We start from the raw sequence: 14,728 nt of genomic DNA, 5'->3' as shown, positions 1-14,728 counted from the left end.
TGGTGTAGTTCTACCTCCTTTCTCTTATAAAGAGAAGAGGCCTGCTTCTCCTCTTGTTAAACCTAAAAGACATCAACCTAAACCTTCAACTATCAAAGATAAAAACATTCCTACTTTTTCAAATGTTCCTCCTCCTTCTCAGCCTTCTACTAAGACTCGACAGAATTGTTGTGCGAGAGAACGATGATGAAGACACTGTGTTCGAGCTCATGAATTTGTCCCTCAAAATACTCAATCTCCCAGGACTCCAATAGTTGACATGATTCCCTTTTATCCTAAGCAAGATGTTCAACCTACATCTCCAAATCATAAGTTTCATAAAACATGTGATGGTTTTACTCCTATTTGTTTTCTTTCTCTGCTTTCTTTGAATTTTGATGAAGAAATGAGTGAAAATGTTATTCATGCTGGCAATACAACTCCTAATGCTTCTGATAGTGATTATAAATACGTTGATGTGGACAAGCATTTATGAACTGAATTTTCACAAAACCCAATCCTAGCTCCTAGAATCGAACAAAGTGACTTACCACATGAGCATAGTCCTTGTTTGGATCTTGTGATAGCTCCATCAACTTTTCTCAATGACGTTCCTCTGGCATGTTGCTTGCCTTCCCGACATAGTGATCAACAAGATCAGGAGGTGGATTTATTGCTAGATTAGAAATATTAGCATGGTAGATCTTCTCTCTCTCTCTCTCTCTCTCTCTCCTTTCTTGCTCTTTTGTGACCATTCTTCTATGTGTATCCTTGTTCTTCTATTTTCCGCTCAATGTCTACTTGAGGACGATGCAAATCATTGAGATATTTTCTTGGTCTCTTTCATGTTGACTCGAAAGACATCCTCTCTTCCCTTTCTTCTAAGGTAGTGTGCTTTCTTTGGGGAATGATGATTATTATATGCATATACATGAGTTATCATACAACATACTGACCCTGAGGAAAGCAAAACTACCTTGTGCTTTGTGTGTGTTCATTATCCTTGGGTTTATTGCTCACTTGGGGGCTAAATCCTTGTAATAACATGATCCCTCTCTTCTCTCTCTCTTGGGTGTATCCTACCTTAAAGCAATCGCTCCCGATAAGGCGCACATGATTTCTTTAACGTGGGGGCATACACTCCGCTCATATTTTCCTTTTTGATACTTAGAATTATTTAGTGAGCTCAGCTTTTCTTTATAATATTGGTATATTTTTCATGACTCAAGTGAGGGGAACCTTGCTACTTGTAGTCATGGTTTTCCGTTCTTGATCTTCCCTTTTAATTTGTCAATTGATGTCGTAAGATCCTTAGTCCACTAGGGGCTTGGTGCATCTTTCCTCCTTGACATGGTAGAAGTCTTTCAATCTTGTTTCCTTGTACTTTACTGGCAGTATTGGCATACGCTTATACTCTTGCTAAAGTGGGGGATAAATGTAGTGTCATGAAATTGTGACCCTTGCAATTATTGACCACAATAGGGTCCTCACGCACGTGATTCGAATCCCTAAGCCTGATCAGAGACCTTAGACTTTCTCGACACCTAAGAACTGCATCTTCCTTGCCCTCCACATTTCCTAAACTACATCTCATCCTGGAATAAAGGGTAGAACAAGGATGTGGCACCCTTTTCCCTTGCCCCATTTTGGGGCAGGACCCTTTTCAATTCTACTTTTGAGGTTGTGCATTGAGCGAGAAAACTCCCCTAGTGTCGGCCTGCGGCAGAAAATCAGTCAATTAAACCTAATTGACAAGTATATAAGTCGCATTTCCCCTTTCATTTTGGGCATAACATAGATACATGAGATCACACATTCAAGTCAAGGATTCAACCATTGGAGAGGAGATTCATTCTAACATTCAATTCCACACAATATAATCTATCTACATTCTATCTACAACCTCCCTTGAGGTGATTTACATTTCAGTCTTTCATTTATATTCACTTGCAAGTACTTTCTTTCATCATTTGGTTAATTCCAAAACTGGGGTTTGACCTGAAGGCAAACCCCCAATCCCAACACATTTTCCTCTCTTTTCTATGTGTAGGTTGGAGGTGCACAATTGTACTTTAATATTTGTACTCCATTTGCAGGGGCGAAAAAACCCTTTTTGTTTCGCGGATTTTTCGGAGGACCGTGTACACTCCCGCCACGGTCTGGGAAACTTTTGGGATTATTTTTGTTGGAGATTTCCTTTTCCATTTGCTTTTAATGCTTTGCTAATCATTTTCTTGTAGATTTAACTTTTAGCTTATGGGTTTTCACATGTTTTCTGGCCTTTGCTATGATTTGGCTCATTTATGACACTTTAAGACATTTCTATTGCAAAGTGGTGTTTCTTCTTCACAATTTGGCATGTCTAAATCCCAAATATTAATATCCTTTTTTTTTACATATCTGACCTCATTTTATTATCTTTTTTAGTTTCATCTAGCTCATGAGCTACCTAACCTCCCTTCCCATTAACTTTTGTGATCACCCTCTTGCATTTTTCTTAGTCTTTTGGGCAGTTTCCCCTCAATCTTCATTCTTCTATTAATAAACTTAGCTTGATTTATTTTAGTTCTTGAGAATTTTTTGGTTCAAATTGGTGTATCTATAGGTAGGCTCTAGTAAATAAAAAAACTATTTTTGACATTTTTGCCCTTTGTTTCAATGTGCATTCTTGTGTTTCAATGTTTCTACCTCTCTAACAATGCATGCATTATGTAGAGAAATTATATCATTTTCCCATGGTTTAAATGTTTGACTAGTCATAGTTTGTATCTAAGCCCGTCATACTTGTAGTTTTTTGCTACTCCAAGGATCTTTGAGAAACTACAAAAATTTGTGTTGCAGAATCATTGTCAAAAGACCCATCAAGTACCACTGGATCTAGGTGCACATGTGATTTTCTTAAGGTAAATGACTATTCTCTATCATGTTTGTGAGGACAATATGGTGTCTATTCTCTCTCCTTGCACTTGAAGGTGTTCTTGGAGATCAAACATGATTTTATTTTCATTTATCAGTTTTGATCCCTAGAGAAGTAAGTCATGTATGCTCTTTCCTTATTGTGAATATCATAAGTGAAGGCCTTTTCTTTTCTCTAATGTCTTACCTTGGACTTCATCAACAAGAGGAGGGATAAAATCCTTATCTTTTAGAGGGCCTTACAAACTTGGGAGGGAATCAAAAGACTCTTCCATTGGGAGGACTTTTTCATTAATAAATAGAATTGTGAGAAATTTATTCATTAAAAAGGAATAATGAGAGTGGTTTAGCCTCTCTGATGAATGCATTAGACATACCCTCATTTCATGAAATTTGGCCTCATTGAATTTTGGATATAGTTAAGACATCATCCAATAACCTTGTGCATCCTAGATAGGAACCTTTGACCATGTTTGGATATAATACACTAGTAAACATTTATCACTAAGAACTTACTCACCTCCTGACCCTTGAAATGGGTTTGTAGGTAGTATATGCTCGCCCCTCATGCCATCGAGTGATATTGACTAATAAAAAAATGGTTAGCTCCTCATTGTAGACTCTACACTCTGTGCTTGGATAATGCATATTAGTAGGATTACAACACACATTTATATTTGAATAATCTAGGTTATTCTCATGCTTGACATGTTATCCCATCAAAACCCATGTATCACCCTTATAATCCAAAACATTAAACCTTTGCAACCACCATACATCCTTAAAAATAAAGAGAAAAACTTTAAATAAAGAAAATTAAAACTCCAAAATTCCTCTTGTGAACCAAATGTTGAAACCCTCATCTCATCATCTTCATCTTAACCAAATCCATCCATCTCAGTCAATCTTGTTGACCCAAATACATTCATCCACATAAGAAACATAAAAACCTAAACTTGATCCCAAATTCAAATCCCATACCCTAAGTAATCCAAGGTAAATCAAACAACATCCAAAATAGTAACCTTAATCAACTCTCATCGTCTCATCCTAATCCAACCATAATACCACCTATCCAAGTAAAAATCTAAATCATGATTGAGACCTTAAGGTCATAAAAATCCAATCCTTTCATACAAAATCATGGATTGATTGAATGAGAAGCATCAACATAGATTCATAAATTGATTGATTGAATATATTGTCTTGGTTGTACATGTAAAATAACATCTACAAACATTTTGAATAGCTGCAAATTATTACATAAAATGAATATGGTCTTGGACTATTTTAGATTTATTTATTTGTAATCCTTTTCCCCTTCCATTCTCTTTTCATTTCTATAAATTTCTTAATAATTAATTTTATGGATGAGCCCTTTTTTGATAATTTTTTTCTAACTTGCATTAAAAGATAACACATTAGTATAGTCATATCAACTATACTTAGTTGATCACAACAAATTTTTGCAAGGAATTCTCATGTTAATTCTTATCTTGTCCTTATTTTCATTATGCTTGTGCTAGAGGATGTGTTTAAGACTTGTTTGATAAATGATGAATCTTGTATTATTTTAGTATTATGATGTGATATATTATTATAGAAATGTGAAGTTTATATTGATTCGTTGATTTTCCATTGTGCTTCAACTATAGTTTTTAATTATAATAGCAACGTTAACAAGGGTGTTGACCCTTAACTAGCCAAAAGACAATCAATAAATGTAATGGTAGTTGTTTAAAGTCCCAAAACATGAGGATTTATCCATCTTCATTGGTTCCAAGGTTATTGTATTCCTAAAATGTTAACACTTAGGAATATGTACTGACAACAACAATTGAACCAAATGAACACCATTGATGTCAAAAACATAGCTAACCTCCTTAATTTTATTTTTGATGTTTTCTATCTATTTTAAAGAAATCATTGCTATAAGTTTTCTATCAAGCAATGTTCATTTCTCATGCACCATTTCCCCCCTTGTAAAAAAAAATTGTATCTATTGGCATGCTAAAGAACAACAAACACTCCACCAAATATGTAATGTTTTAATGATGTATGGAACAAATAATGATATTGTCCCTCTAAAATCATTATTGGATCCCAACTTATGAATTATGATATGTGTATTGAAGTGACATAAATAGTTGTATCTCTTATGTATATAGTTGAATTTAGTACCTTTGTATATTTGGGTACTATGGATGGACTTATGGACACAACATCTATTTCTCTACACTCTTGTGGTTTGTCCCAACTATGAAAATTTGAATAGAAATCATGTTAAGATAAAATCAAATAAATACCAATCATGAAATGTTCATGTGTGCAATCAACAACACTAACTATGAAATGACATTCATTATAATTAACAAAGGCCAACATTTGGTCTTATGTTGTATACTTCAAGTAAAATTGCATTCTGGTTTCTATCCTAGGCATAGAAATTTAGGCTTTTAGTCTTGTAACTCATGTAAAATTTGGTGGATATAATTGTTTCTCATTTTCATCTCTATGAAATCTGTCACCCTATCAACCTCAACCCATACAAAAAATAAATCTACACCATGTTAAGTCTTTTGCATCTCCCACCAAAGGATGTTGTAGAAAAACACACCTTCGAGTGAGTGTTGAACAATATGTTCTACTATTTAAGCTTAACTGGCATCTATATAATAACACACACACAAAAAAAAAATGATTTATAGCTCAAATATATTCTCTATGTTTCAAAAATTCTTGTTCGTGCCTAAATTCAAATCCTTTTGTGAATAAAAATAAAATTGTAGACAAGACGAATTAACAGTTTGATTATATATTTACAAATTTTAATTTTTTGAAAAGAAATAAATTTTTGTTAAACCAATAAATAACTATTTCAAAATAGAAATTCATATGTTAATAAAACCCAGAATTAAAAAAGAGAAGATAAATTTATATACTCAATATAATAATATATTATTTTTAAGACAATGTACAAAACTGAAAATAAAACATTTTGTATCACATTTACAATGAATTTAAATTAGTTAATTTTATAAAATATGTTAAATGCTTTGCCACAAATAAAAAATATCATTGAGAGGTAGTGAATTCATTTCCCCTCAAATCCATGGAATATGTGTTGGGAAATTACTCACAAAGTTTAACTATGTATCAATGTAGGACTAATAAAATATAGTTGAATCCTTGCGCAAATTTGAAGTTCACAAAGTTTAACTATGTATCAAATAATACATAATATCTATATGTACACTAGTTTAGAATTGAATTTAATAAGATTTCATTGCTTGCTAATAGAATTATACAAATAGTGTAAAAGGTCATCCATTCTAACATCAAATTTAATTCTTATACTAAAGAGCTAGGATACCTTGGACCAAATAATGTGTATGACCATTGTTTGTACATATCAACATGTTTAGCGTTTTAAAATCTATTTTTGAAAGCCTATTAAAATCTATACAAACTTAGCATTTAAATGAATATATCAAACATATGTAAGCTCTATTGTAAGAATGGATCAAAGGTAAGTAACCTAAAGATTGTATAAAATATTTTATACAATCAACAACTTGTTTGAGATACCTTATACTTCAAAGGAGATGAATTCAATGGTAGAGGACTCTCTATAATGATTAAATGTGGTGGAATGTGATGGAGATTATTCTAGCTTTATCCCTTATAATGATGGTTATGTGTATTGGAAAGGGGGTGGTAATTGGAGACGAGATTGGCTATAAATCAATGCTTCCTAGTATGGAATATGGATTTTGTCTATCATATGGGGTTTCAAAATGAATGTGGAGTTACATAACATCTGACCAAATATGGTATCAATTTTCTCAAAAATGTCATTGGTGTGGAGGAGATTTCAAGAATAGACCATTCATTGCCTTGATTTTTACCTCCTAAAAGTGGACAAAGATGAAGATTGTGATGGTAAGTATATTTAGTGTGTGTTGGATTGTGTTTCTTTGGTTGTAGAATCAATAGTTAATAATATTATGTTTGTTTAGGTATTTTCATACAATCTTCATGTTCAAATGTGCAATTTTGGTTTTATGTTAGTTTTTGTAGTTCCTTGGTGACAAAAAGATGCATGCTTTGTATATTTTTGGATACTATAATCTTGGGTGTGGTTTCATTTGGTCACACTAATCAATAAAAAAAGATTAAATTAGTGTTAAAAGAGGTTTCTCAACCTTGCTTCTAATGTTAAGATTACAAAAACTAACATTTAAATATAAAATGGAAAAAATCAATTCTTAGGCTATAGAGTTGGTTTTTGTCCAAAATAAATATTATCAATTGTGTACTACCTACAGGTTTCTTTTTTTGTAGGTCTCTTCAAATGCCTTGAATTTTAAGAGAAAGAGGGCTCAATGGTGAATTAGATCAAAAGTTATGGCTTTTAAAAGTTTGCATAGGAAATGTAAAAAGTTAATGGATGTATAAGAGAGTTGTAAAGAGGAACTACATCTATTAAGCAAATCATGATGCATGATTTGATTAAGTAAATTGGAAAGGACCTAATCCATATACATAATAACCTTTCAGGCGGCAGAGAGGGGTCTCACGAGGGGTGAAAGAACCAAAAAAAAAAATCTTTCAAATGTGAGCTAAGAACCGATGGTAAACAAGGGTCTCAACCCTAGAAAAATGGCTACTATTTCAGAACATATAAAATAGAGAAAGAAGAGCTACTAGGACCTTTCCCCTATGTACTACAATAGTCTAGGAAATTCTATCTTCCAAACTCTCACAAGGAGGGTGATGAAGAGGTCTGCCCTCAGGATGTCAATCAACCATTAAAAGGGGAACAAAAGAAGGAGAGGGTGAGAGGTGACCAACTACCGTTGAATGAGTGATTATTGATTGCACTATAGGAAGAGAGAAACCAAAAGAATGAACCACAAAATGAACCACATAAGGGACAACAGGTTACTTCTCATAATCCTAGGAAGAGGCATCAACAAAAGAGGCCAAATATGCAACCATCAAGTGATCATCAAAAGAATTCTTCTACCAAGTATTAGGCCTCTTCTAATGACCCAAAGAGCAAGTTGAAGACAAATTTATTGTAGAAAATAAATGGTGACAATAGATAGGGTGTTACACATATGGATGTCATTGTTGTCATTGATGTCAAACATTTTTCAATCTCATGTTGCTTGGTTGTTATTGGTGATCAGGATATGGGTAGGTTAAGTTGATGTATAGTGTATCTAGTTAATGACCCAAATGTTTTTTTTTTTATATATTATGCTACAAAAGTGACTACAGGTTCATATTGTGTTGATGAGATGAGATGAAGTGATGTTTTAGTATGTTTCTGTAGGTTTGTCATTCATCACTTGATTCAAACGTGTAGCGTCATAAAATTGTGACTTTGGAATTTTCGACTGCATTTGGGTCTTTGCATTGGCTGATGAATCCCTAAGCCTGATTGGATATCTGAGACATGGTCAAAACACCTGAAACTTTCACCCTGCACTGCTTTCTGTCATTGCCTATCCTGAATTAGGGTAGGAAAGGGGTGTGGTGCCCCTGTCCTTGCCCTATTTTGGGCCTCCCTTGATCAAATCCTGCATTGAGCTTGTCAATTGTGAGTGGGAAAAAGTTTTCCTATGTCAGCCTAAGATGGAAAAGCAGTTAAAAAACCCCAATTGGCAAGTATATAAGGAGCATATCCCCTCCTATTTGCATAAGTCCAATAAGCAAAAATTAAGTTCATGAGAAAAGTGTCGATAAGCGACAACAAGTTGATCATAAAGCGCATTCAAGCATTTAAGCATCCATTCAAGAATTGAGCATTCCATGTCTCCTTTCAAGGCTAGGTGTTGCATTCAAGTCAAGGATTCCACCATCGAAGATGAGATCTCTACCAACATTCTATTCTGCATATTCTTTCAATCAATTCTATCAACATTTCAATTGCATGCTCTTTTGAGGTGAATTTTACTTCAACTATTTCCTTTCATTTACTTGCAAGTATTTTCAATACCTTGGTTAATTTAAAAATGGGGTTTGACCTGAAGGCAAACCCCCAATCCCAACAAAATTTCCTCTCTTTTCTGTGTGTAGGTTGCAAGTGCGCAACTGTAATTGTAGGTTTAGGCTTCATTTTCAGAGATGAAAAAACCCTTTTGGGGCGCAAATTTTTCAGAGGAACAAGTACACTTTCAACCTAGTCCCGACAAATTTTGCTCAAATTTGTAGGGGAGCTCCGTCTATTACTACTAATTCTAGGTGCACAACTTTGTCCTACATCTTTATCTCAAGCTACAATCGTTTCTTTGTCATTCTTACACTTACTCTCAATTCGTTTAACTTAGCTTGTCTATTTTAAATGTAATGCACGTGAGAAGTTGAAAGGAATCCTTTGTGAAACTTCCATTCCTCTTTTGAGGGGAGTAAAGATTTCTACTTGATCTCCCCTCATCACTTTTCACCACATTACATTTTGGTGAACTCGATGTCTTACATGCTTGACATTGAAAATAATTGCTTTTTTCATTTACAAGTTCAATTTTCTTGCAAAACTTAGTGGTTAATTCATTCAAAACCCTAGTTGTTAAAATTGAAATTGGACTTGTGTTTTGCAAAAAATGCTATCTATAGTTTTAGATCTGAAAATTATATTGCTTATCAAATTCAATTCTTTCATTATCTTGTTCAATTTGCAAAATCAAATTTACAAAATTAAGTGCTTAATTGTCTGTAGCGTCCTAAAATTGTGACACTTGCAATTTCAACTGCATTTGGGTCTCCACGATGGTGACGCAACACTGAACCTGAATGGAGACCCCGAAACTTGTTCATGACATCAAAAACTGCATTTTTCAGCACCCTGGCCTGATCCTCCTTGCACCCTGCTGTCCCTGGAGGTGGGACCATGGTGCCCAGTGCCATGGTCCTTCAGGACTAGGGCGCCCAGCGCCCTGGTCCCCCAGGACCATGGCGCCCAGGGCCCTGGTCCCTGGCCCTATTTTTGGGCCCGGTCTCTTTTGGGTCTCGGGTCTTTATGTTTGCAAATTGGAAAATAATCTTCCCAGGTCGGCCTAAGGTCGGAAAAATCAGTCTATCAACCCTAATTGACAAGTATATAAATTAAATTTCCTCTCCCATTTTGGTGGATGGAAAAAAGGCAGAAGTGACATTCAAACATTCAAGCATTCAAGCATTCCTTCAAGCAATTGAGCATTCTAAGTCTCCATTCAAGGCTAAGTGTTGCATTCAAGACAAGGATTCAACCATTGAAGAGGAGATCACATACAACATACAACATACAACAACATTTACACCTTCGCATGTAAGAATACAAACATTCTTACAACAAGGTACTAGTACTTGTTTTACATTACAAACATTTACATTTACAACATTCTCATTTCTTGGTTAATTCCAAAATCGAGGTTTGACCTAAGGGCAAACCCCTAATCCCTAAACCCCCAATCGTCCTCGCTTTTCTGTGTGTAGGTTGTAGGTACGCTGCTATAATTGAAGATCTGGAATCCTTGTGCAGAGACGAACAGATCCCCCTTCATTTCGCGGATTTTTCGGAGGACCGTGTGCATGCCGGGCACCATCGTCCCGTCAACTTTCACTCAAATTTGCAGGACAGCGTCGTCTCGACATTTTACTACTAATTCCAGGTCCGCAGCTTCATCCTATATTCCTATCTCTGTTTATAAGTGAATCTTTCTCACTTTTTATGCATTCCTAGCTTAGTCCTTCTATCTACATTCTTTACAAAAGAGGGTAGCCTTGCTGTCTTAACCCTTGAAACTCATTTAGAATCCAATCTTGCATTGTGTGGGATTGGATCTTGTGGGTTTCAACCCCTCTTTTGAATATAAAGTCTCCCCTAAGTGAAAACCGTCAACCTTAGTGACCTCCTTCCCCTCTCCTCGGAGTGGTAGGGGGAACACTTAGGGTTCGCTCGTGATTTTCCGCTTTACATTTTAGTGAACCTGACGTGAACATCCTTTCTAATTATTAATGGTTAGATCTTAAAATTGGATTCCTTAATTACATTTCCATGTTTGATCTTTTGCAAGTTTTAGAGGTTAATTGCATAAAAACCCTAAATTTTCTTTTTAGTAATTGAGCTTGTGAAATGTTTAATTATTAATGCTTGTTTCAGATCTACCCTTCTATTGCAAATTGTCAATTCATATTTGTGCTTTAATTCTAAAAATTAAGTGGTTAAGTGTCAAAACCCTAATTTTTAAAACCCTCTTGATTCAACCTTTGACCGACAATTTCACTGATCAAAACATCTCCAAATCAGCTGTAACTTTGGATTCCGCAATAAAATCATAATATCTTTCATCCCTGAAAATTTGGAAAAAAGTTGCAAGGACCGTGTGCACCCCGAGTGCCATCGTCCCCGACATTTTTTCTGAAATTTCGGGAGCTAGATCTTACTGTATTTTTCTGCTAAAATCCAGAATTTTGGTTGATTTTATCAATTCTAACACTTTCAAAATTAAGGTCAAAGTTGGTCTAGTGATTGCTTGTATTAAGGCTCCTAATCATTCAAAAATTGTTGAAACTGAAATTTTGTGTCAAAATTGTGTTCTTACTGTCCTAAATCTGAAAAGTGTGTTGGCATTCATTCGAAATTTCAATGCTTTATTCAAATTCTTGCAATTTGTGACTTTTGAAATTAAGTGTTTAATTACAACAACTTTGATTTCCGCTTTCAAAATTGAATTTTGGGTGAAATTGAGTCAACCTTTAAATTTCAAAACTTGCATTGCTTTTGGTATTCCCTCTAAAATCATAAAATTCAAAATTTCAGTTTCCCTTTCTTTTTCAAAATTCAAATTTTGCATTTTCCAACAATCTTGGTAGGGTTTAATTTTGAGATTGCAACTTTAATTTAGCCTATCTACAGATCGTAAAATCACTCAATTTTTTCAGATTAGCCTTAAAATCATCATAACTTTCATCCCTGCAAATTTCGAAAAAAGTTGCGAGGACCGTGTGCACCCCGAGCGCCATGGTCCCTAACATTTTTTCTGAAATTTCGGGAGATTATCATGATTGCATTTAACAGCTTAAATCTAGGAGATTGGCTGATTTTACTGAAATTTGCTACCTCTAAATTCAAAATCTTCTCTCTCTCTCTAGTGCATGAGTTTTACAACAATAAGCCCTACTTACACTATTCCCGTTAGACGAAGCCTTAGAATTAAGTCTTTCCAAGGTTTAATTACTGAGGAGATGGAACCTAATTTGAATGGCATTTTTAACGAGGACACGGGTAATTCCTCTAATCCTCCTAATGATGAAGAAGCTCTCCATGAGGTTTTTGAAGAACAACTTTCGAAATTGGATAACCAATTTGATGATTTTCGACAATGGATGTCTCAAGAATACCTCGCTAGTCAAGCTCTTCCTTTAATTGAGGGTCTAAAACGTATGGTTCAAAGTGATAAGAATGGAATTGATATTTTGCGTGGTATTGCACACATTGTGGATTCGAATGTGATGCCTATGAAGAGTTGTGCCGAAACTTTGGGTTATACACAACCTCCTACTCAAGTCAATCATTCTATTCCTTTGACAACTTCTATTGCTAGTCATGGGGGCAATCCTTCCTCTTCAATTAACCCTCTTCCTTCATTCAATCCAACTTCTTCATTCATTCCTTCAATAAGTGTTCCTATTACATCTCCACAAATGAACATGACGCAAGGGGGCAATTCATTCAACCATTCCATTCCTCCTTGTAGTTCTCCTCTTTTCCAATCCTCTCCTATGACTAACTATCATAGTGTCTCGCCACCTTACTCTCAATCAATACCTTCTTTCAATAACATAATACCTCCATCTCAATCTAACACGTCTAATATGAATTCTTCGATTGAAGTGACCATTAACAATCTTGCACAAACTGTCTCTTCTTTATAGCAACAAATTGCCTCTATGAATCAATCTAAGTTTAGTGTGCCCACATTTGATGTTGCGAGCCCACTTTCTCTTGACAATGTTCGAGCCATTCCTCCTAAACATGTTGAAATCCCACATTTGGAGCTTTATAATGGTAAAGGTGATCCTCTAACACATGTTAAAACTTTTCAAACAATATGTACCGATTTTTCTTATGACCAAAGGTTGCTTGCAAAACTGTTTACTAGAACATTAAGAGATAAAGCCCTACAATGGTATTGCTCGTTGCCTTCTTATTCTATTACTTCTTTCGAACAACTTGCAAATGCTTTCATTCAACAATTTCAAAAGAATATAAGTCCTAAAGTTACTTTGATTGATTTAATGCATTGTAAACAAGGTGTTAAAGAAAAAGTGACTGATTTCATTGGTAGATATAAGCATTTGTATGCTCAAATTTCTTTTCCAGTGCTTGACAATGATATTCAAGGAATCTTTATTTCTAATTTACAAAAAGATATTCGAGACAAACTTCTGTTTTCTGAGTTTACTTCTTTCCAACAGTTGTGTGCAACTCTTCACAATTATCAACTGACTGTGAGTCAAATGGAACAAGCAAATCCTATGGCTCCGAGTGATAAGGGTGATAGTAGTCATCAACCATTTGGGAAGTTTAAACCGAACAGAGAGTCCATTAAATTCAATGAAAACATCATCAACAACATTGTGAATGCAGCATCAGGTGTGCCTCCTATTTCTAAGTTTTTCAAGAAAGAAAGAAAGTTTACTCCTTTGAATGAATCATTGCATAGTATTATGAATAAGTTATTGGAACAAAATGTGCTTACTCTTCCTCCTATAAGGCAAATAGATCCTGCAAAGATTAATTCACCCTATTTTGATAACAAATCTTTTTGTCAATTTCATCGTCAACCTGGGCATGATACTGAAAAATGTTTTGCTTTAAAGGGTAAAATTCAAGATTTGATTGATAATAATACTATCTTTGTTTCAGGAGTGAATGATAAAGGCAATACATCTGTAGCTCCTCCTAACCAAAATCTTAAGATTTTTACTGATCCATTACCTTCTCATACCTCTAATGCAATTGAGACTAATGATTCCTCTTTCTCATCTGATGGTCTTGTGTCTATGACTTTGAATGTGATTAACTTTGTAGAGCAGCAAGAAAACCCTAAAAGACCTTCCATCACATTTGATTCTAATGAAACTATCAGGGCACCTGATGGTCCTTTATACATAGTTGCAAAAGTCAAGAATACACCTTGTCGTGGAGTGCTTATTGATCCTTCGTGCATGGTTAATGTTATTAATGAAGAATTTCTTTTTACTTTGCAATTGAATCAAGTGATCTATGACAAAACAGATGTGATTGTGAAATTATTTGATGCATTTTCTTCTCCTGCAATTGGTTCTATTACATTACCTATTGAGGTCCATAACAAATCCCTTGATGTGAACTTCGCTATTATTCCTTCATCCGAACAATTTCGTGTGAAGCTAGGCTATCCTTGGCTATCTTCCATGAAAGCTATTGCTTCTCCTATTCATAAGTGTTTGAAATTTCCCCATAATGGTGAAGTTGTTACTATCAATCATAGTCTAGATGTCCAACTAGATGTTCCTGAAACTATTCGATCTCCCAAAACACCAACACTTGACATGATTCCCTTTTCTCCTAAGCTAGATGTTGAACCTAAATCTCCAAATAATAAGTTGCAAAAAACATGTGATGGTTTTACTTCTATTCATGTTATAGCTCCTCTTTCGATAAATATTGATGAAGAAATAGGTGAAAATGTTATTAATGATGGCAATACAACTCCTAATGCTTATGATAGTGACTATGAATATGTTGATGTTGACAAACATTTATTTGTAGAATTTTCAAAAACTTTAATCCTAGCTC

This window comes from Cryptomeria japonica, chromosome 1 (genome assembly GCF_030272615.1).
Source record: "Cryptomeria japonica chromosome 1, Sugi_1.0, whole genome shotgun sequence".
Lineage (NCBI taxonomy): Eukaryota > Viridiplantae > Streptophyta > Pinopsida > Cupressales > Cupressaceae > Cryptomeria > Cryptomeria japonica.
Note: the sequence above shows the minus strand (reverse complement) of the source record.